General features: G+C 45.8%; 1 protein-coding gene across 9 annotated transcripts in view; it reads left to right on the top strand.

Annotated features, from left to right (window-relative positions):
- The first annotated feature begins 1081 nt into the window (after positions 1-1081).
- Positions 1082-22947, top strand: part of EVA1A (eva-1 homolog A, regulator of programmed cell death) — a 68052-nt gene continuing 46186 nt past the window's right edge. For 2 of the 9 annotated variants that reach the window (XM_007970089.3, XM_007970090.3), the window contains exon 1: positions 1422-1731. The gene's annotated coding sequence lies outside the window, so the exon portion shown is untranslated. Of the gene's footprint in view, positions 1155-1421; positions 1732-6436; positions 6532-8789; positions 9293-22947 lie in introns of those variants that run through there. The other 7 variants (XM_073023110.1, XM_073023112.1, XM_073023111.1 and 4 more) reach the window with 7 other exon arrangements.

The following is a 22947-nucleotide window of genomic DNA, read 5'->3' as shown; positions in this document are numbered from 1 at the left end:
AGCTCTTGAGTAAGTCTAAAACAGTGGCTCTCATCTCTGGCTGTATGAGATCATCTTGAGAGAATTTGAAAAAAAACCGATGTGGGAGCTCCACCCCAGACAATTAAAGAAATATTTGTGAGGGTGGAGCTGGGGCCTCCTATTGGTTTTTAAAGCTCCCCAGGTGTTTCTAATATACACCCAGGGCTCCATAGTCTAATATACAGTCAGTCTAATATACAATATAATATACAGTCAGTGGTCTAGTGGGCAGTGCTTCCAAATTCTAATGCACATTTGAATCATCTAGGGATCTTGTTAAGCTGCAGATACTAATCCAGTGGTTCAAGTGCAGCCCAAGGGTCTTCATTTCCATCAAGCTTCCATGTGGTGTTAGTACTGCCAGTCTGTGGACCACACTTGGAGTAGCAGCTCCAGAAAGTACTCTGAGGTTCTAGTTATCCACTTGGTCACTGGCTACTCTAGCCAGAGACCTGGGAGTTATCGCTCTCCTTCATCCTCTCCTCATCTTCTCCCTTTCAAGCCCTTGGGTTTCAGATCTTATCAGTTCCATCCCACTGCTTCTAGCAGCTCCTCTCCTTTCCTAAGGGACTGGCACAACATCCCCCCTGCCTCCCGTTCCCCACCATCACTCACTGCCCTGGCCGTGTTCTTTGCTAGACCGCCTCCTGAGGGCTTTCTTATTCCGTCTGCCCTCTGTCCATGCTTTTATTCTGATTCTGTAGAAGACTCTCTCACTCCGTGACCCATCTCTTAAGAGACCACGGCATCCTGGGACCTACTCTCTCCCTGCAGTCACCCCCTATGACGATTGTCTAGGAACAGGGTGTCCCTCTGGTTGTTTCTGCGTTTCCATCGCGCAGTTCAGCGCCTATCATTCTCAATAAATACTTGTTGATTTTAACAAACAAGACCCTAACCCTGAAAGAGAAAGGCCAAACACAGGCCTCAGCTGCATTTCTTCCGATAAAAATGAACATTCCTTCGAGATTATGCATCAGGCTTTAACTTCCCACTCAGGAAAAAAAAAGAAAAAGTTGATCAAATTTAACAAAGTAAGTGGTTATTTCCTGTCTGAGTTCAGTGGCTGAATACAGGCTCAAAGCAGGCGACGGGACAGGAATGAGAGGATGGATGCTGGCAGGGGCTTGGAGGTCTGCTTTCAAATCTGGGCTCGTCCCAGCAGGAGGAAAGGCTGGAGGACCGGGGTAGGGTGGGGACTGACGATGGGGAACCTCCCCAGCCCTGCAGACAGTCGGCAGCGCGGGGAGGCAGGCGGGAGTTGGGAGCGTGAACTAACTTGGCGCGGAGGGAGGTGCCGCACGCTACAGCCGTTCAGGTTTCGCGTCTTGCGGGCGCCCACATGGGCCGCTGGCTTGCAGAAGGGGGCGGGGGAGAGGGAGGGCAGGTCCGGAGCCAAGCGGGTGGAGGAGGGGGGAGATCGAAGGAAATGAGACAACCTTTTCCTCCCACTGACTCGGGCTCCTCCAGCTTCTGCGGGGCTTGGCGCCGCCGCCCGTGAGCACCCAGGCCGGGACCCCACGTCCCCAGGCCAGCCCTGACCCCGGCGGCCCCTCCGGCAGGATTCCTTTCCGAGGTGCTGGTGCCGGCCGAAGCCCCGGGCAGCGCTTTGTCGCGTCCGCCCCTCGGTGATCAGCTCCGGGTCCCCCTGCTCGGCCCCACGCGCCCCGAGCGCAGTCCCCGGAAGTGCGCGCCGGGGCCCCAGCGAAGGTAAGCGGCGCCCAAGAGCGCACCCTGGGCTCTGGGGCGCCCGGCATCCCCAGCGGGCTCCGGCTTCTCCGGAGCGCCCTCTTTTCGGAAACACCCAGAGCACTTCTGACCTGAAGCCGCTGCTTTGTTCCTAAGCCCCTGCCCAGGTGTTGCAGGCTGGGTTCCACAAGGAACTCTGCTTCCCAGCGCTTTCCTTTTTGCCTCGTCTTCCTCCCACTTTCCTGTTTCTTCTCTCGCCCCACTGCTTCTTTCTGGATAGAACAACTCTCAGCTCCCTGCCTCTGCAGCCCAGCTTCGGAGAGCAGGTCGTTCCCAAATCTGGCGCTTCTCTCCTGCGCCTGTGGGAGCTGGGCTGAGCCTGACTGCCTTCGATCCCAAACCTGCGGGGGGTGGACCTGCAGAAAGTGCTGCACCGTGGACTATTTACCTGATTTGTTTCGGGGGCAGCCAACTCGCCACGCGCATTTGGCGACCCCCAGGACCCCGAAAGCGGAGTGAATTAGGGAGTGAAAGGCTGTTGGCGCCCCCTAAAGTCCCAGTGGGACGCTCTGCTGGTGGAGGGGGGCGCGCAGACAGTCCACGCCGCTCTATCTGGGGGGTCTGCGTGAGGGTCCCCACCCCTACTATTGAGGAGTAAGGGGAGATGTTGGCACGCAATACAGAGCGCGTTGGGGCACAGAGGAAATAAGGATGTCCTGGAAGGAGAGGAGTGCCAACCACATCGTGCTGGCTTGCCATGTTGCTTTTATTAACTGCCTGAGTTCTCATAACAAGCCTATGCATAGGGACTCTTACCTCTATTTTACAAACAGGCAAAATGAGATGGGGCCACACAGCTAGCTAGGAAAGGGCCCAGCCAGGATTTGGGTCCTAGCTGGTCTATACCACACACACACTTCAAGTCCAGCCCTACAGAAGATTCCTTTCTTCAGTCTGAGCAAGAACAGTCCCCCCAACCCCCCACCTCCTTGCTCATAGTACAAGGGACCAGATTTTTTTTCCGTTTTGCCCTAATACACCTTGATTCTATTCAAACCCAATCTACTTATTTAGTATCTACTGTCCTCTGAGTTCAGCGGCAAGCACTGAGGTTTCACCTTTGAACCTTATTAATTCATCCCCTTCTTGGCATCCGGTCTGTCACAAAATGTGTAATACTGTTCAGAAGGCTGGCTTGAATCTCCTTTCCATAAAGGCAGTCAAGCACAGTAGCTCAGAGCCCAGGCCCTGGAGTGAGACCACCAGCTTGAATCCTGGCTGGGGCCTTTCTATACCTTTCTATAGCTGGATTTCCTCATCTGTAAAGCAGGGATGCTAGGGCTTATTAAAGTAATGGTTTTCAACTGGAATTTTGATTTTACTTCCCAAGTGACATCTAGCAATGTCTGGAGACATATTTGGCTGTCATCATGTAAGTAGAAGAGGATCTCATTCATCTGGTGGGTAGAGGCCAGGGATGCTGCCAAATATCCTTTATTGCACAAGACATCTTCCCTCTCCCCCACTCTGCTTCCAGGGTTTAAGAATCATCTAGCCTAAAATGTTAACAGTGCTGAGGTTGAGAAGCCCAGGTTTAATGTGTCACTTCATGAAGAGTGCCATTATTTCCAGCTCTCATCCTTTTATCTGCTCTAGCTTGGCTGATTATACCAGTCTTTGTCCCTGTCTTTCCCTCCATTCCAGTGCCAGAATTCTGTTGCCAAATCCACAGCAGGTCATGCTGCTATATTGCCTTAATACCGTTGTTGGTTCCCCATTGCTAACAGAAGGGATGGGAATTGGGAATCTGCAGGTGTTTTACAAGCACTGAAGGTAATTCCTCTGCATCTTAAAGTTTGACAATCACTGTCTTTACAGAATAAAATGTAAACCCCGACCTTGTACACATGGCTCTTCACAATTGACCTCACCTTATGCCACTTCCTTTATGTTTCTGACATTCCCTCAACCCACTATTCTTTTGGTATTCTAGGTCCTGACTTTTTGGAATGCCCTTCTTCCTCCTTGGCTGGCAATCAGTCTTTGAGACTAGAAGTCAAGTTTCCTTTTGGGTGAAGCATCATTCTTCAGTTCCTACAGACAATTTTGTTGCTCTCTGCCCTGCCCCAGGTTGCGGGGAAGCCTCAGCCTCAGCGTCCCCTCTCCCCTCCCCTGTCCCGCCTTTTTTTTAAAAAAAAAAAAAATATATATATATATATATCTTGTAGTATTTTGTTTATCTCTCCCCTGGTCTTATGTACTTAGAATCTAACTCAGTACCATTCATGCTCATGATGATGGCTAAGCTTTCAGGCTTTGGAGTCAGGCTTCTTGAGTTCAAATCTCAGTTCTGCCACTTATTAACTCTGTTAAAAGTTAATTACTTGACCTTGGTCAGGTTGACTCAGTCTCGCAAAGCCTTCTTGGTGAGAAGAAATAGCATACCTTCTCTGCAGACTAGTATGACTAACTAATGGAATAATAATCATTCATCTTAACACTGAGTGCCTACCTAATTGCAGGACATGGTTCAAGTTTAGCATTTTATACGTTTTTACTCATTTAAACCCTGTAATGTCCTTTACAGTTACTACTGGTATTGCCCTATTTTCCAGACAAATAAACAGAGGCACAGAGAGGCTAAGCAGTTTGCCCAGAGTGATGGAGCGAATGAGTGGTAGGGCCAAGATTCACACAGACATCTGGATTTCAAAACACATACTCTTCACACTATGCAGGTAAAGGGCTTAGCCCAGTGCTTGGCGTATAGTAAGTGCTCAGTTAATGTGAGATAAGAGAGCCTAAGTCCACTGGGTTTTCCACCTGCATCATGCTTGTGATTTAAGACTATGCCATCATTTTTACAACTCTTGTTCCTTTCCTTGCCTCCTTGCTTTGCCCCAAGCCACAGAGGGGCAGGACATTGGGGTTACTTCCCAGCACCACTGATCTTTATGCTAAATTGAGCCTAAGTGTACATAGTCAGGGCTAGAAGAGCATTAACTTTTTTTGGGATGGGGGGATGGAGTCAACACACACCTGCCTGGAGGACAGAGGTGCACACTTGGGGTCAAAAACTCTGTGACCCCAGCTTTGTCCTTACCAAGCATGTGCCCTTTGCAGTGTGCACCTAGCATGTAAATATTGGTGAAACCAATTGATGAATGAGGGATGGATGAATAAATGCCACCAGCTCAATCTCCCACATTATACTTGATCAGATGCAAAGTACACCTTCTCTCCATGTATTGTAAGGCTCATTTATCTATTGAAGGTAAAACTGGCTAAGGGAATTTAATAACCCATATTATTAAATATTAAATTCTCTGTTGGAGAAGCAGATTTGGAGAAGTAGAAAACATTCACTGACCCTCTGGGTAAGCTGTGTTTTACACTGGATACTTGGTTACAACTGATCACTAAACTAACTTGGAATCTTTTATTGCTCTTAATGCAGCCTTGGCTTTTAAAGCCGAGCCCACTCCTTGCTAGTCCCTGGGCCACTTGCTCTGTGGGCTAGACTGCCTTACACAAAGACCTGCACATTTGTGTACTCTGGCTTCCTCCACAGCTGTCCTGCACAGCTGTAATCCCCCTGAGTTTGCTTGTTTTGGCAGGTCGTCTCCAAAACTTCAGTGGGATGAGGTCACCTGGCGCGTGTAAAGCCTTGTGGTTTTTTTAGGGGCCAGGGAAACACTCTAGTAAGTGCTGCTTTTGAAGGTTGAGTAGGGTGAGAACTTTCCTGTCCATTGACATCCAAGACTCTTCAGATCCCCACGGCGGGGTCCTCAAACCCTTGGCTGGTCCCTGGCCTGTTAGGAACAGGCCATTGCCTGAGCTCCACCTGCTGTCAGATCAGCAGCTGCATTAGATTCTCTAGGAGTGTGAACCCTATTGCAAACTGCATGTGTGAAGGATCTAGGTTGTGCACTCCTTATGAGAATCTAATGTTTGATGATCTGAGGTGGAACAGTTTCATCCTGAAACCATCTCCCCCTATCCGTGGAAAAATTGTCTTCTAGGAAACTGGTCCCTGGAACCAAAAAGGTTGGGAACCACTGCCCTATAGCACTGCCTTCCCCTTCCCACACCAGACTCATACTGTCTCCTGGCATCATCCCCTCTCCTAGGTCACTAGCTGACTGACCTGAGAAACAAATTTCTTTAGGATATGAATGACTTGAGTAAAAGTGCGACCCAAGATGTTTGGGCATCCCTTGTATTTATACTGAGGCTTTTATAGCTTGGCACGGAAGATAAACTAGCCCAGGGTAGAAATGTCAGGCTTGGTGCCAGGTCTTGAGGCCTCTGATGTCACATCTTGTTGGCTGCCACTTTGGGTAGCACCTCTTAACTGACCTGCGGCAGACTTTCTGATGAAGCTGGCCCCTGCTTTATGTGTCTAGTTCTAGGGAGATACACTTTCCCCTATTTACGCTGTATTCTCTGTGAAATGCACTGTGTTGTTTGACTCTGCGTGAAACTCTGTTTAGTGCTGTAAAGGGCATTTGGTGTCAGACTAGAGTGGTGGCAGAATCTTGAGGTATTAGTGTGGTCTTGGAATACATGTGCAATAAGTAGCTCTGTGCAGGTGCTAGAGACACAAAGATGAAAAAGATCTGGTTTGTACCATCAAGATTGCAGTCCATGACATATGTTGGTCATGTGAATAGATCATCAGAGTGTGTTATATAGAATAATTCTATATATTCTCTATATTCTCTGAGCAGAGAATTGGGAGCTCAAAGGAACCAGCACCATCTCTGCTAGAAGAGTCAGGAAAGGCATCAGAAAGAAGATGTTTGAGCTCGGCCTTAACATGTAAGCGGGAGCTTGGTGGGTTTGAAGGGACTGGTGATTAAAGAGCATTACAAATAGGAAACAGCATGTGTAAGAGTCAAGAAAGGGCCTGGAAGACATGTAGGCATATGGTGGGGGCTGGAGGGCAGAGATGGGCCTGGGGAAGTGACTTTGACATTTGACCAGTCCAGGAGTCTGTCTCTGTACTGTTTTGAGACAATGGAGTGAGCATTTAAAGCTCAGGTGTGCTGAGCTCTTTGAATAGTGGCTCTGCCTCCTCTTATCTCTGCTGGCCTTGTTTCGTCCTGGGGCAGTGGGACCAGAGCCCATGGGTCAGGGAGGGACACTGTCTCTAGTAAGCAAAGAAATCACATCAAAAATAAAGCTGAGCTGGGAGGTCGTGGATAGTTGTTTTGTTTTCTTTTCAAAGCCCTAGCTGATGAGCTATGTGAGTGGCCCCTCCAGAGTCTGGGTTTTACCTTTAGAGCATTCAAAAGTCTGTATGAATTGCTAAGCAATTGCTAAATTTCTCCAGACTTAGAAAGGGATGGGGAAACAGAGGGAAGGAAGGGGGGAGGCAGTGGGGACAGAGAGAGAGAGAGATTGAGTTTTGATGCTAAAGTTTGTTTCATATAAAATCCAACCTGGGATCCAGCAGATCAACAGCTATTAGGATTGACACATTTCCTGGGAATTGCATTCCCATTTGCAGTCTTTCTTTGAGCCCAAAGCCTTTTGCATGTGCTGATTGCATTGTACTCCCCACAGAGGACAAGTGCATATGCTTATTGATGAGACAATTGATATAGGTCCTTTTATAGGTCATCCCCAGGCTTTACTCATTTATTCACCACTTAGTGACCCCCTGGCACATAGGAGGCACTTAGTAAGTGATAGATGAGTGAATGAATACTCTAGCATGGAATTCCCATTCCTGGACCTCAAGATGCTCGTGGTCTGCAGGAAGAGATAGACAAGGAAACAGACAACACGTATGGTGGATTAGTGCCATGACAGAGAAGATGTAAGTACAGAAGAAGACTCACTCCAGCCAGTGATCAGGGATTAGAGACAGGGAGAAGAATGCTGTCTTCTAGGACCAGGGAAGTGGTCCCAGGAGTGGTTCCTAGAGATCAGTTATAACCTGGGGTGGGTGCCAGGCACTGTGCTAGGGACTTTAGCTGCCTTTATTGCATGGATCCTGACAAACACCCTCTGAGGTCTGTATTAGAGGAGGAATCAGGGTCACACCCACAACTAAAAGGCAGAGCCAGGATCAGGTCCAGGGCACCAAACTCTGAGCCCTTTATCCCGCTCCAGATAGTCTCCAGAGAGCTGTTATCATCAAAGATACTTTTAGAAAATCTGTTTTCGAAAAAGGAGGTGAAAGAGTATGGGCCACTGTGGTTGGGATAGGAATGGCCATTTCCTCCCCACTTTTCCCCCTTTCCTTCTCCCCAGCCTGGCATCTGAGGCTGTGCCTGGGGGAAGTGAGACGCTCTTTGTTCTGGGGTTCACAAACTCTCTTCCTCCTCTTGCCCTGTCTTTGATCACTAAGGCAGCCTGCACTTTGCCCTCCATGGTGAGAGGAGGGGGAAATGCTGCTTAGTAGAGAAGCAACCATAAACTTGCAAGGAAAAGAAGACTTTTTACAAAACACCTGCTGTAATTTAAGCCTCTCCCCTTTTGCCCTGCCCCCTCCTGCCCGTGTCATTCAGATGGGGCTGGCGGTAGCTGCAGGGAACAGACTTCAGGGGATCTTGTTTCTGCAAGGGGACTTCGATCAAAAGGGCTGCCTAAAGCTGTCTTTCTCTGGGCACCTCCACAAACATGCTCATCTTGTCAAGACAAGACAGGCCATGGCAGCCCATGGGAGGAGGCGGACAGGTCCTCTTACTGGAAGAAGGGTGCATTTCTTTCCTGAGTTCCCCCATCCTGAGTGCCACTTGGCCGAGCAACCTCTGACAGTGGCATCCTTCTTTGCTGCACCGAGATGTGGCTGTGAACCTGAGAGCAGGCAGAATGAGCACTGGAAGAGAGTCAGCAATGCCATTTACTTGCTGTGAGGCCTCGGTCCTTTAATCTCCTAGTGGGTCAGTCACACAGGGCAGGAATGGTTAGCCTGGACATTCGCCAGTGTTAGACCCTGCTGCATGTCAAACGCAGGGTGCACTGTAGGATCTCGTGGAACTTCAGAAGACAATGACTCAGACATTTAGTCTGAAAAAGACACACATGAAAGTAAAAGTGTCCCTTTGGGTGTGCTCATGTGTTCACAGAGACAGCTTGGTGACCTTGGTGTGTCTGCTCAGCTCAAGCTGCCAGCACTTACTGACACCCTCGTGTGCCAGGCACAGTTCCAGGCCTTGGAAGCAGAGATGAACAAGATACTTTTTGTGCCCAAGGAGCTCAGCAATCCAGTGTGGAGACAGACAAGGGAATCAGAGATAGTAATGCAATGTTTTGCTGTCCATCTCTCGTTACAGTAAGTTCTCTGGAAGCAGGACATATGTCTTGTTGATTCCCAAATCACCAGAGCCTACTGTAAACTCTGGCATATGGTAGATGCTCAGTCGATGAATGTTGTACTACCTTAAAGTGCCATCCTAGAGGCAATCACAGGGTGCTACACGCACCCACAGGAGGGACACCTAAACTCAGCTTGGAGAGCAGGTGAGTCCAAGACAAGATGCATCGAAGAGGCTGAGATGGAGCATCCAGACTGATGAGAGGAGAAGTGGAGCCTAGGCAGATGGGCCGGTGAGAAGTCCAGCATGTCCAGGTGAGCAGGCCAGGGCTGTTTCAAGAAGGGAAGGCAGATAAGCATGGCTGGGGACAAAGGAAGTCAGTCTGTGAAGGGGCAAGGTAACCACATCTGAATTTACTAGAGAATTGGAATTTTACTTTGAAGATAGTGGGGAGCTACTGCAGGATTTCACACGGAGGAGAGACTGGGTCAAAGTTTTGTTCTAATACTGTTCTGGCAATAGAGTAAATATTGGAGAATAATAATATGGGTGGCAAGAAGACCAGTTAGCATGTTATTGCAGTTTAGGGGATGAAAAGGCCTGGGATTTGGAGTCAGATACATCTCAGCCTTCTTCCCAGCCACACTCCCTGTAACTTGGGCTATTTAGCAAATGTCTCTGAGCCTCTGTCTTATCTGAAAACAGCAGACTCTACTTCCTCCCTTATGGGTGACATGCATAGTAGTCAGGGTTACACACAATGAAGTATGTGAAATGTCTACTACAGTGGTTTATTTGTAATTGGCATGTCATACTAGTGGCCAGTATTATTTTTAATATTATGTTTTAATATTGTGACTTACTACCATCTAGGTGAGAAATAATGAGGTCCTAATAAGACACTGGTAATTAGGGTGGAGAATTGGACAGACTTAAGAAAGCCTTTGGCAATAAAGTTGGCATGACTTGGTGACTGACTGAACGGGGGAGTAAGGGAGGAGCAGGAGTCTAGGATGATTCTGACATTTTGGCCTGGCAGCCAGTGGGAAGGATAGTGGGGCTATTCATTAGGAGAGAGAAGGGACGGGGAGGAGGGAGCAGCATTTATAGGAAGGATGATGAACTCAGTTTCAGATATGCTGAGTTTGAAGTATTATGATAGTCTGGGAGAGATGGCTAGTGGGCAGATGTTTTCTAGGTTTGACATTCAGGAGAAAAGTCTTCAAGATTTACAAGAAAGCTCACTTTTTTTTTTAAGAGACAGAGTCTCACTTTGTGACCAGGCCAGCATGCAGCAACACAATCATAGCTCACTGCAGTCTTGAACTTGAACCCGTGGGCTCAGGCAATCCTCCTGATTCAGCCTCCTGAGTAGCTGGTACTACAGTCATATGCCACCATGTCCAGCTAATTTGTAAAACTTTTTGTAAAGCAGGGTCTCACTATGTTGACCAGGCTGATTTTGAACTCCTGGCCTCAAGCGATCCTCCTGCCTCAGTCCCCCAAAGTGCCAGAATTACAGGTGTAAGCTACTGTGCCTGGCCCACAAGCAAACTTTAACCAAAGGTAGTGAAGTCATGGTGTGGATCAGTTGGTTACGGAGGGTTATGGAGTATGGGAAGAGGAATTATAATAGCTTATGTTTATTGAGTGTGTACTGTATGTTCTAAACACTTTATGTGTATTAATCCTCTCAACAACCATTGTTAGGAAGTACTACTATTAGTTTGCCTATATTACAGCTGAATAAACCTAGGCACAGAGATGGTAAATAATTTGCCCAAGGTCACATAGCTATAAGTCATGGACCTAAGATTTTAAGTCAGCTATCAGGATGCCAGACCTGTGCCAGATTGCTTCTGAGAATGGCAGCACTAGGGCACAACATTGACCTCAGGGAAGGAAGGAGAGGATCCAGTGAAGTCAACAGGGAAGGGGATGTGCAGAAAGGCAGGAGGAAATGGGAGACTGGGATGTGGAAGAGGAGAGTTTCCAGGAGAGGGGGATCAGCAGCTTCAAATGATATGGAAGAACAAGAGATCTGAAATGCCCATGGATTTGGAAATTCCGAAGCTATTGATGACTTGGTGAGGGGAGTCTAACAGATGAGGGGAGCTGATGAACAAATGTGAGGTGAGGAAGCAGACATACCAAACTTTAGCAATTATATTTAGAAGTTTGGCTATAAAAGTAACAAGAGAGAAAAGACAGCAGCTAGAGGTATTAGGTAAAGACAGTGTTTTAAAGATGGAAAAGACCAGCACTTTTTTTTTTTTTTGAGACAGACTCTTGCTCTGCCACCCAGGCTGGAGTGCAGTGGCACAATCTTGACTCATTGCAACCTCTGCCTCCTGGGTTCAAGTGATTCTCCTGCCTCAGCATCCCAAGTAGCTGGGATTACAGACACACGCTACTATGCCTGGCTAATATTTTGTATTTTTAGTAAAGACAGGGTTTCACCATGCTGGTCAGGCTGGTCTTGAACTCCTGACCTCGTGATCTGCGCACCTCGGCCTCCCAAAGTTCTGGGATAACCGGCGTGAGCCACCGCACCTGTATGACCTGCACATGTTATAGAGTGGCCACAAATGGACTATGCATGCTGGGAGAGGTGTCTCTATCTTCGCTTCTCTTTTCCACACAGATTTCTAATATTTCTCTTCATATTCTGGATGGCTTCCATGTTGATAGTTGGACATCATTATAGAAATTCTGGATAGGTGTTTCAGGTCTTCAGCTTTTATTAGGTGGAGCAGAGAAAATTTCTTTCACAATGCCCACTGGTGAGCATTAACAACTCACTTATTGTTAAGTCCAGACCATGTCAAATTCAGGTGCATTCAGTATATCATCCACTGAATTTGCCTCAACGTGTTCTCCAAGAGAGCATGATGTGCTGAAGCTCCACTTCAGGCATGGGGAATTGGCATCTGCTGTGTAGATACCTGGAGGTAAGGATGGCAGCAGCACCAAGGTTTCAGGAGGAAGGAAGAGGACCTAGAGCATAGTGGGGTTGTGGGGAGGAGACACCAGCTTTGGACTGGAGAAGAGACACCTGCTTCTCTGAGCAACGGGAAAGGTAGTTGGGGATGAAGACAAATATATAAGAGGAGACAGAGTTGTTTAGATCTTGTAGGAAATGAAAGGCCCGTTATGAGATTTACCGGAGTGACAACCCTCTGCTTGGAATGACCCTAGAGGATTTGACCACTGCCATTTAAGGTCTTAATAATGGAAAAATACGGGCATTTCCTATAAATTCTTTGTTACCAGGCTTAGAGGTTGCATCCCAGAGCCTCCCAGAAGCTATCCCAGAAGATATTTTTATCTAGAGGCAAAGACAATCTCTTGTTTTCATACCTAAGATTCTTTTGTTCAGACCAGAGGCAGATACCATAGAGGGTTAAAAGTCTGACTTAAACAAGAAATTCAGCTTTGCCTTGGTTCATGTTCATGGTGCTGACATCCCTGAGGCTCAAAGCTGGAATTAGGGTTTGGCTGCCAACTTCATATATTTGCCTTGGTTGAAATGGCATCTTTGCTCTTCTTGGAAACATCTCAGTGAAATGCACACACTTTCACAGAGGGCCTTTATGGAAAGGGCTCTCCCAAAGGGCACCATCCTGAATCCAAAAGGTCACACGGGAAATGGCCTTGGGATATTTTTCTTTCCCCACACAAAGCAGCAGCTCAGCTGAATTATTTGCTTGATCTTGAGCCTTCAGGTGTCAGGAAAAGTAAACAGTGCATCATTCAAGAGTCACATTTCCAGCTTGAACGTTCCCTGGAGGACAGCTTGAAGGTACTGGAGGACACTGTAGGAGGCAAGGAAGGCTCATACCTGCCAGACCCCTCCCCACTCTCCTCCCAGCCAGGTCTCTCACCTGGATGTGGGCATGTGCAGAGTCCCTTTGGCTGGGTGTGGGTGTGATGGACACACAGGGCACTCTCCTTAGGGACCTCCTTCTTCCCTTGGAGAGAAGAAGCTGCAGGTGTTCTGCCCCACTTTTCCTCAGTAGACAAGGAGTGGCGGAAGTGCTTCTCCAGGAAGGTGTAGCTGGGATGCTGTATGACTCCACACAAATGTGGTTCAGTGAAGTTACATAATCCCATACTTGGCTTTATTCCTATTCCACAGGGTCAGAATTTTCTGTCATGAAAAAGGCCTATGTACACATTCCACACTGATTCCCACAAATGAGTGCACAGGACTGTATACATGCGTCAGATATCTATATCTAAGCTATCAGTGGTGCTTCTGCCCATCCAATCTTCTGGATTGTGGCAGGGTACAAAAGGGTTTGGGAGGCAGTACCCTGTGTGCCCATAAAGCAACAGCTATGGTACCTTAGATTCTCTTTCACTTGTATTTGATTTATTAGTTAAAAAAATATGTACATATATTTATATATACATAGTTTGCGTTTAGCCAATCATCAGTTCATTTAATAATTTGAACAACTACGTGGCTGGCTTCAGGCTAGGTGATGGTAAAGTGATGGTGATTCTGTCAGTCTTAGTTCCTGCCTTCTCGGGGCTCACAGTTATTAGGGGTGGGCATTTAAGACATAAATAGATAAATAAAATACATGATGATTACAAACTGGTAACTGCTATCCTGGACCAGAACAGTGTGCTCCAGGAGGAAATGAGAGAGGCTTAGGTTGGGGGTGTCCAGCGAAGGAGAAAGATCTGTAGACCCATATTCACTCTCTACAACATGCTGTCTATTGAAGGGATGTCACAGCGTGCTAAGGGACCTCTAAGGAAGGAGTGCCTGACCCTTGAATAGGGCTGGAAGGCTTCAGAAGGAAGGGACATTTAAAAATAATCTTGAAGAATATGTGAAATTTTTTCATGCGGAAAGGGAGTAGAGATGTTACAGGTGGAAGCAACACGCAGTGTTTGGGGGGACTCTTAATCAGCAAGAGTGGGACATAGGGGAGTGGCAAGAAATGAGCCAGGAGGCCAGGCAGGGTGACTCATGCCTATAATCTCAGCACTGTGGGAGGTCGAGGCAGGCAGATAGCGTGAGCCCAGGAGTTCAACACCAGCCAGGCCAACATGGCAAAACCTCATCTCTACTAAAAATACAAAAAAATTAGCCAGGCATGGTGGTGTGAGCCTGTAATTCTAGCTGTTTGGGAGGCTGAAGTGGGGGAATTGCTTGAGCACAGGAAGTGGAGCTGGCGGTGAGCCAAGATGGTACCTCTGCATTGTAGCCTGAGCGACAGAATGAGACCCTGTCTCAAAAAATAAATAAAAGAGAAATGAGCTGGGAAGGACAGGCAAGGGCCAACTACTCAATGTAGGTTTTGTATAAGAAGCAAGTCACTGAAGGGAATGGCAAGTTACCAAGGGCCTGGCACACTTTTTCTGTAAAGGATCAGATAGTCGGTATTCTAAGCTTTGTGGACCTACAATGTGTCAGAGCTACTCAGCTCTGCCACTATAGTGCAAAAGCAGCCACAGACAATATGCAAATGAGTGTGGCTATGTGATAATAAAACTTTATAAACAAAAACACGCAGTGGGCTGGCTTTACCCATGAGCTGTAGTTTACCAGCCCCTGCTCTAGAGTGATAATTCTGGTGGGTGACTCTGTGAATGCTGCACTGGAGGATGGGGAGAGAATGGAGGTAGGGAGCCAGTTAGGAGCTATTGCTTTAATTCAGGGAACTTAAGGAAGGGACGATGGGGAGAAATGGTTTGTGGTGTGCTCCAAAGTAAAAATGACAGGACTGCAGACCAATTTGATGAGAACATGTCTAGTTGTTTCTTTTATGCTCAGTGGACTGATTCTTCCAGAGAAGGAAAAAAAAAATCTTGGGTATTCTGGGTGTGTGACTCAGAATCATGCGCACATCTGGGAGGTCACCTGCTGGTCACTAGACATCATGCTTGGTGCATTACATAGATTATCTCCTTGTTAAGCATAATTCTTAAGAATTCTTTATAATGTTAAGTTGTATTTCCTATTTCAAACTGAAGTTTGAAAATTGCAAGTCATTCGCCTAAAGCCATATAGCTGGTAAATGGAGCTAAGATTTAACCCAGGTCTGGTGTCAAAGCCTGTACCATTCCTGAGATGCAGAATCTTTTTCCCTCACCCAGTGGGTGGCAAGAAGCCCCATCCATGAGCCTGTGCAGCTCCCTTCTTTTCCCTCTGTTCCTTCTAAGACCCATCCAGTAAGGAGGACGAGTGAATGCACGTAGGGAAGACAAATACGAAAGTCGACTGCAAGTGTTAATCTGTTTTAACTGCCGACCTATATGCATTTCCTAGTGTTCCTATAATAAAATATCACAAAGTGGGTGGCTTAGAATAATAGAAATGTATCGTCTCATGATTCTGGAGGCCAGAAGGCCAAAATCAAGATGTCAGCAGGGCCATGCCCTCTCTGAAGGCTCTAGAGAAAGATCTGTCTGAGGCTTCTCCCATGGTTTCTGGTAGCCTTAAGTGTTTTTTTGCCTATTGATGGCTGTCTTCTGTGTCTTTTCACATCATCTTTGCTGTTTGTGTGTCTGTGATCAAATTTCCTTTTTGTAAGAACACCAGTTCTATTGGGTTGAGGCCTGCCTTAATGCCTTTGTCTTAATTTGATTAAATCTGTAAAGAACCTATTTCCAAATAAGGACACATTTTGAGGTGTTGGAAGTTAGGAGTTCCCCATATTTTTAGGGGGAAAGACACAATTCTACCCCTAACATAACCCTTTCCCAAGAAGAATTCAGGAGCTTCCTCTGACCAAGGTCCCTGAGTGGATCTCAATCCAGTTCCTTCTCCAAGGTATCTTCATCTGTGGTCAGTTTTTCCATCCACTTCCTGTATACACTGCTTGGCACATGAAGATTTTGTCTATATTTACATATACTTTTATTACTACATTTCAGATTTCCTTAGCCTGTGTATTTGACAGTGTTCTCTCATCTTCACTCACTGCATTTCCCCCCCCACCCAGCCTCCTCTTTCCCTACTTAGCACTTTGCTCATTCATTCATTAGTTCATATAACAATAAGTGCTAAGTTCCTGTTGCATTCTGGGGACTATGCTAAGCTCCAAGGACATAAAGGTGAAAAGATGAAAAACTAGTTCCTGCTCTTGGCCAATGCTTATGGGAGGCAACACAAGCAAATAGCGTGGAGAAATTGAATAGGGAAATGTGAGTGTAGCTTCCCAGCTTAGCATCCTCAGTGGCTCCCTACTGCTGCTAGGAGAGAGTCTGAGCTGCCTTGCAGAACACACCAGGCCTCCCATGACCTGGCCCCAGCCCCCTCAACAGTTTCCTCTCTCATTTTCCCTTCCTTTCACTTTGTGCCTCACTCATTTTCGTCCACTTGCTCTTCCCCAGCTATACAATTCTCTCTCTCAAATTGTGTCTTTCTCCAGGAATGCTCTTTGAGTTGAGAGGTGCTCCTCCTCCCCCATTCTCAGCTATTATCTGCTTGATTACCTCCTGCTTCTGCTTTGAGACTGACCTCTGGGGGTACCTCTTCCAGGAAGCTATGACCTCTTCCTCTGCCATCCTTGTAGCTCGTTGGGCTTCTCCTTGGTAACAACCTCTCCTCCCCCTAGGAGACACTGACTGAGGCTTATTCATGTTTGTAACTGCAGTGTCCAATCAAATGCCTGTATTAATAGGAGCTTCATCAATTAATGAGTGAATGAATGATTTCTGTGTCCTGTGCTTTGCTTCTGCCCTCCAGGCCGCACTTTCCCTTTAACCTCCTTCCCCAGAATCACATGTCTGGTCACCACTTTTTCTCTACCACAAGTCCAGAAACCTCACTGCTCAAGGCCTCCTTTCCATTGTGCTGACACCTCAGTTATGCTGGCCCTAATGATCAGTGGCTACACATGGCTCCCCACTGACCATCATCTCTTTGGTCTGCCCTGCTTCCCACAGAGAAGCCTTCTTATTTGCCTATAGGAAGATGGTTCTCATTGAGAAAGCAAAACTTCCTCTACGACCTTCTCTGTTTCTCCAGTCCCAAAGTTTCCCCTCTCCCAATTCCAGGAGCAAGGGACACACTATTTCTGCTTCATTGATTAATTCAAAAAGCATTTTTTTAAATTATTAAGCCTGTATCTGGAGTTGTGGTTGAATTACCCTCACCCTTTTCTACTTCTGCTCTTCTAACCAAAAAGATCTGTTTCTTACATCTTTTCCTGCTTCATATTTTGGGTTTTTCCTATATATTAAATGTTACAGTGATTTTTGGAAACTTTTCAGCGTTAAAACTCTTCAATGAAATCTTATGTGGAATATCAATGAGTATAACAGAGCAAACCAACATTTTGTTATTTATATTAGTTTGATAAATTTAGTTTTTAACATACAGTTAATGAAAACAATGAGAATGTTATGAAAATTTGAAATTGAGGTTTTGGGATGAACATTGCAGCCTCATGAGATTCTCACTATCAAGTACACCCCTGTATTTTATATTGGTTGTACAACATGCAACAACTAGATATTGGAAATTATAGCACTTTTAAACAGGATACCTTACAGATTCAGGCTATTCTGATTTCAATGATCTAGAAACATGAAACATATAGGAATTGGTTTTAATGTTGACTCACTAACACTATTTAACAATTGTTTAATTATAAGAGGTCTAATGCAAAGGAACAGATTCTTTCACTTAGATTCACCAATTTATATCTTTGGCAGAAAATTCTTCCCAAAATTGTGTCGTATCATCATGAGAAGTTAATTATGTTATTAATTTTTTTTTTCAGAAACTCCAGTGTTTGTTTCTCTGTAGTAATCACTTAAAGCCTTTAACACAGCAAAACATGTTTAATCTGGCATTTTGAGCTCAAACTTCAGTTGTCAGTTTCATCATTGACACTATCGGCCACAAGAGAAGCAGTAATAGAATGGCCCTGCATTGCTGTTGGTCTTGTTCAGATTTTTAAATGTCTGCCAATCAGTCTAAGATCAGTCTAAGATCAAAATAAGCATGCTACTGGTAATACTAATAATAATGCTACTGGCAATACTTACCATGGTACAACATGTTATGTGGTCACATATTACTGTATAGTTTAGTATTATGTCTTTATAAGAGCATACATTCCAAGGAAGTCCCTGAGTCCTTCCTGGCCTTTAATCGAGCATGGCGTTAGGGGGCCGGGGTGATGGTAGTATACTTGCTCATACAATTTTACAGCATCAGAATACTTCCATGGATCTGAACTGTTGAAAGATCTTTTTGGAACTACAGCTTTCCCAATTAATGACACATCTACATGTGTTCCAACATATTCATGGTTTTGGCAGAAGAACCTTTATTCTGAAGCGGGCATGAGTATATTATAGCCTGTGGCTCATGTGAACCACTGGGGTTCACATGATTGTTCACATTTGGTATCACACACTTGTCTATGTTTACCATTTTAAAAATATTTTTAAAATATAGTTTGAATCAAACATTTCTAGAACCCTTGAAATGAATAAGTTGACTGCCGTTGTATTAGAGTAAGGTGTAAGAAAATTGTGGTCTCAGGTGGGACCTTTATCAGGGCTGGCTTGGGAAGACCTCCCTGTTTTGATCAGGTAAACATCTGCTGAGGTCAGGACTTTCACCTCCAGGGAGCTCAGCAGTTTGTCTGTGCTGAATTAAATTGAACTGACGCAGGGTAAGTCCTATGTGGTTGTGGGACTAGTTCCCCTGGCGAGGAATGATTAGGAAGGTCTCAGGTAGAAGCCCCCACTTCCCTAAGAAGCCACACAGGTCCCACCCAGGGAGGCTGGCACACTTCCCACTCAGAACTTCTCTCCCCTCCAGCTCCTTGCGGGGTAGGGAAGGGGTGCTGCTCTGGGCTTCCAGGCTTCCAGGTCAAGGTTTTTGTTTTGTTTTGTTTTGTTTTGCCACTCACTTCCTGCTGACTTTCTCAGGGTCCCTGTGCTTGTTCTCTCGTTTTAATAATTGTAATGACCTTAGAAGTCACTTTTGGGACTGGGAAGCCAACACAGAAACAAATCAGATGACCAGGAATGCTCCTTGTTCCCATTTGTGTGTTCCTTGGTCAGGCCTTACTTCTGCGAGTTCTCCACATTTGTAGATGCCTCCAGTGTACTGGGCTCGGGAGGCCCACTGATTAGGAATAGAATGTTGGCAAGTGATTGCCTTTTAAAATACCCTGAATTAAGGATCCACAAGTCTGTCAGCATGGTCTTCCCTATTTGCAATTCTAGAGAAAAAGGCCATACATAATTCGGTCAGAATTATTCGGTCAGAATTATTCAAGTGCATGTATTGTGGTTGACCAACAGGGCTGAAATTCTTTTTATGCCCAATGTGGTGTGGATGTTGTGATTGACTTCCATTCTATACAGCCATTTCCTGCCAGTCTCTATGATTTTTTTTATTTTCCAGTGGACACTTGCAGGCTAGTGTTTCCTGTGGTTCCAGGGATGGGCACTTTCCTTTCACATTTGATATTTTTTCTCAGGACTGCCTCATCTAGCTTCATACTTCTGCAGATGACTCCCAAGCACTTTTAACTATTACCCTGAAATCACAATATGATTCCAACCTACCTTTCCAAAATTATCCCCCCAAACTTTGTTACATTTCCTATAAACCAGCCAAACTCAAAGTTCTTGGGTCTCCCTACGTCTTCTCCATGAAGGGTGAATCTGATGTAAGACCCTTATTTTCAAAGAGCTTATCACCCAATGGAAACATATGAAAAGCACATACTTTTACTCAATGCGAAAGAGTGGCACACAGGGTTGCAGGAGTCCAAAAGAGGGAGTGATTATGCATGTAGGAGAGGATCAGAGAATGTTCTTGCAGGTGGTGATGTGACATGAACTTTGAAGGGTGGGTAAGACTCGGAAATGCAGTGATGCAGGAAAACACATGCCAAGCAGAGCTAAACCCAGAAGTAGAACCAAGTGGGAAATGAACAGAGAAGAGAGTGGTTCTGTTTGCCTGATGTTGGGCTGTGATGGAAAGGTAGGTTGGTAAGAACTCGTGAAGCGCTTTGATTTACAGACTCACGTTTGAATTTCACTCTAGGCAGTGTGGATCCTTTGGCAATTTTGGAACAGATGAGTGGCATTGTTAGAACACTGTTTCCAAATGCTCAGCCTGGCACCATGTATTAGTCCGTTTTCACACTGTTGATAAAGACATACTAGAGACTGGGCAATTTACAAAAGGAAGAAGTTCATTGGACTTACAGTTCCATGTGGCTGGGGAGGCCTCACAGTCATGGCAGAAGGCAAGGAGGAGCAAGTCACATCTTACGTGGATGGCAGCAGGCAAAGAGTGGGCTTGTGCAGAGAAACTCCCATTTTTAAAATCATCAGATCTCGTGAGACCCATTCACTATTGCAAGAACAGCATGGGAAAGACCCACCCATGGGTCTTTCAATCATCTCCCACCGGGTCCCTCCCATAACACATGGGGATTATGGGAAATACAAGATGAGATTTGGGTAGGGACACAGAGCCGAATCATATCACACCACTATATGAGATGGAGTGGAGGGGGGAAGAAAGGAGAGAAATTTCTGAATTAAGGGAGTGACAGTGGGGATGGAGGGTTAGAAAGGATAGGAGGTAGGATTTTCAGGGCAAGGGAGAGGAAGGTTCCAGGATGATCCTCAGGTTTGAGCCTGTGTGACTGGAATCCTCAGGATACTATGAACACTGTACAGAAAAGAGGAGGCAGGTGAGCTGGGGGAATGAACTTGGAACATGTTGAACTGGAGCAATCTCTGGGAAGCGCAAGTGGAGATTCCTCCCCCAATAACCTCAGTGTTCTGGACTCCAGGTCAGCACAGTCTAGCTTCCTCCTCCACTCCTCCTAGCTAAGACCAGCCCACCTTGATGCCCAGACTTATCTTACTTGAGGCAGTAAATAACTCAGCAGGTCTCCCTGACCGCCGTGAGGGCATAGAGATTAGGGCATCAATTCTATGGACTGATCATGAGAACCTCCTTGCCCATCTCCGTCTCCTATGTCTTACCTCACAGGACTAGCTTTTGATTATCTCTGAAAATTAGTGGTCCCTTTCTGAGGTTCCAACTCGTATAGTCCCTCTTGGGATAGAAACCTCTCCCCCCAGGCTGGTGCTAGGGCCCTAATATTTATGAACAGAACCTAGAGTCTGAAAACCAGTCTTTAAAAATAACTTCTGAGTTTTCTATCTGTTCCATCAGCCAAGGGGACATTTTGTGGCTGCTAGTTGTTGACAGTTTTAAAACCCTGCAGGTTGGCTCAGCTCTACTGTATGCAAGGCCCAGTCCATCCCCATGCCTGTGTTGTCCTCAGGGAGGGGTCCTGGCCCTCTCTGCACTTCCAGATGCTACCTCACGTTCAACATCACACCATGCCAGTGACTCCCAGAAAGTATGAGATGTCCATCAGGTACACAACACACTCTGCATCTTGTACTCACTCGGGACCTTTGATGAAAGCATCTTGCATGCTGCTTCCCAGGTTTTGGACAGTCCTGTGGATTCTCACCTTTCTGTCCCTACCTTGGTTGTAGGAACCATGAATAGACACCCGCCTTTATGTTACACTGGAGTTCTCTGGACTGCAGGTGTTGGTGTCTTCTGTTTTTACTGCTAGCTGCATCTTGATTCTTACAGTGCCATCATCTGATTCCATGGGAGCTTCCTTTGTATTTATAGTTTGGGGACTGCAGAAATAAACCAAGGTTGGAGAGAGTCTTAGAGCATCCACAGCCTCCATGACTGACTTAGTTAAACATCTTCAATCACTTTCTTCTCATTCTGAAGACTTCACATAATTAAAACCATGCCCAGCCAAACGCTAAATAAATTTAGCACATGCTGCTTGAATTACTGTGCAAGCTTACCCCAGTGTGGCTTTCTCCGAGATTAATATTTCATGAAAACTATTCCTCTGGGTAGGCTGAAGCCAGCAGCTGTGGAAACTCAACATTTGCTTTATACAATGAAACTTTAGGACAGGCCTGCTTTTCACATTTCTCAGATGTGCTGCTCATTTGGAAAAAATAAGTACTCTTGGCAAAGTCTACATGGCATGAGCCCCAGCTTGTGCTTCCGTCTATTCAGATATGAAATGATGAGAAAATGTGGCTCTAAATGTCATCATGCGACATTGGCACTGAAAAATAATAATTGCCATTTCTTGAGCACCTATTACTCTGTGTCAGGTATCTTACAAGCCCTGCATCCTCACAAACACCCTGTGAGTGGGCCACACCTAGGTGTGTCTAGCTTCTGATTCCTGCTCTGCCCTTGATAGCAGGGGCTGACCTGGAAGGCTGCCTTCCCCAGGCTCCATATCTATGGCTTCCTGCTAAAGGAAAGTTGCTGAACCCTTGGAAGTTTGCAAGGTAGTGAAAAGAGGAAACCAGATAATTTCTTCCCTCTCTCCCGTCTTAAATCATCCTTGCCAGCAGTGTCTGCATCTCCTCTATGACTCCAGCTCCCACTATTTGTGTCCTCCATGGTTCCTGATTCTTCCTGGTGACCCTGGCTCCTGGGCTCTGGCAACATTGCCTCCTACCTTTATGCCTTCAATTATGCACTGCTTACTATTGCTAATATCTGATTTTTTTCATGACCCCATCCCAAGACCTTACTCCAACTAATTTTATCTTTTTAAAGTCAAACTTAATTTTTTTTATTTTTCATTTTTTAAAATTGTTTAATTTTTTACTTTTCACATTTTGCCTGATCCTTAGTAAGTATGCAAGGTTATATGAACTTAAGAAGATCTTTATACTCTTGACTGTTACCTATCGCAATAATCTTCAAATCTCAGCTTTTCTATCACCTATAACCTATATTTCTATCTTCACCACTGCCACCAATTCCCTGCATTAAATTCCTTCTGTTGGAAATACTGAAGCAGTGTCTATTTCTTTACTTAGATGCTGATTGATGGATTGAGGTGGGAATCATTAGCCTTGTTTTAAAGATGAGGAAATGGGAGGTCGGGGAGGT

Source organism: Chlorocebus sabaeus, chromosome 14, assembly GCF_047675955.1.
Source record: "Chlorocebus sabaeus isolate Y175 chromosome 14, mChlSab1.0.hap1, whole genome shotgun sequence".
In the NCBI taxonomy this organism is placed as follows: Eukaryota; Metazoa; Chordata; class Mammalia; order Primates; family Cercopithecidae; genus Chlorocebus; species Chlorocebus sabaeus.
This window is presented reverse-complemented; position numbering and strand designations above follow the sequence as displayed.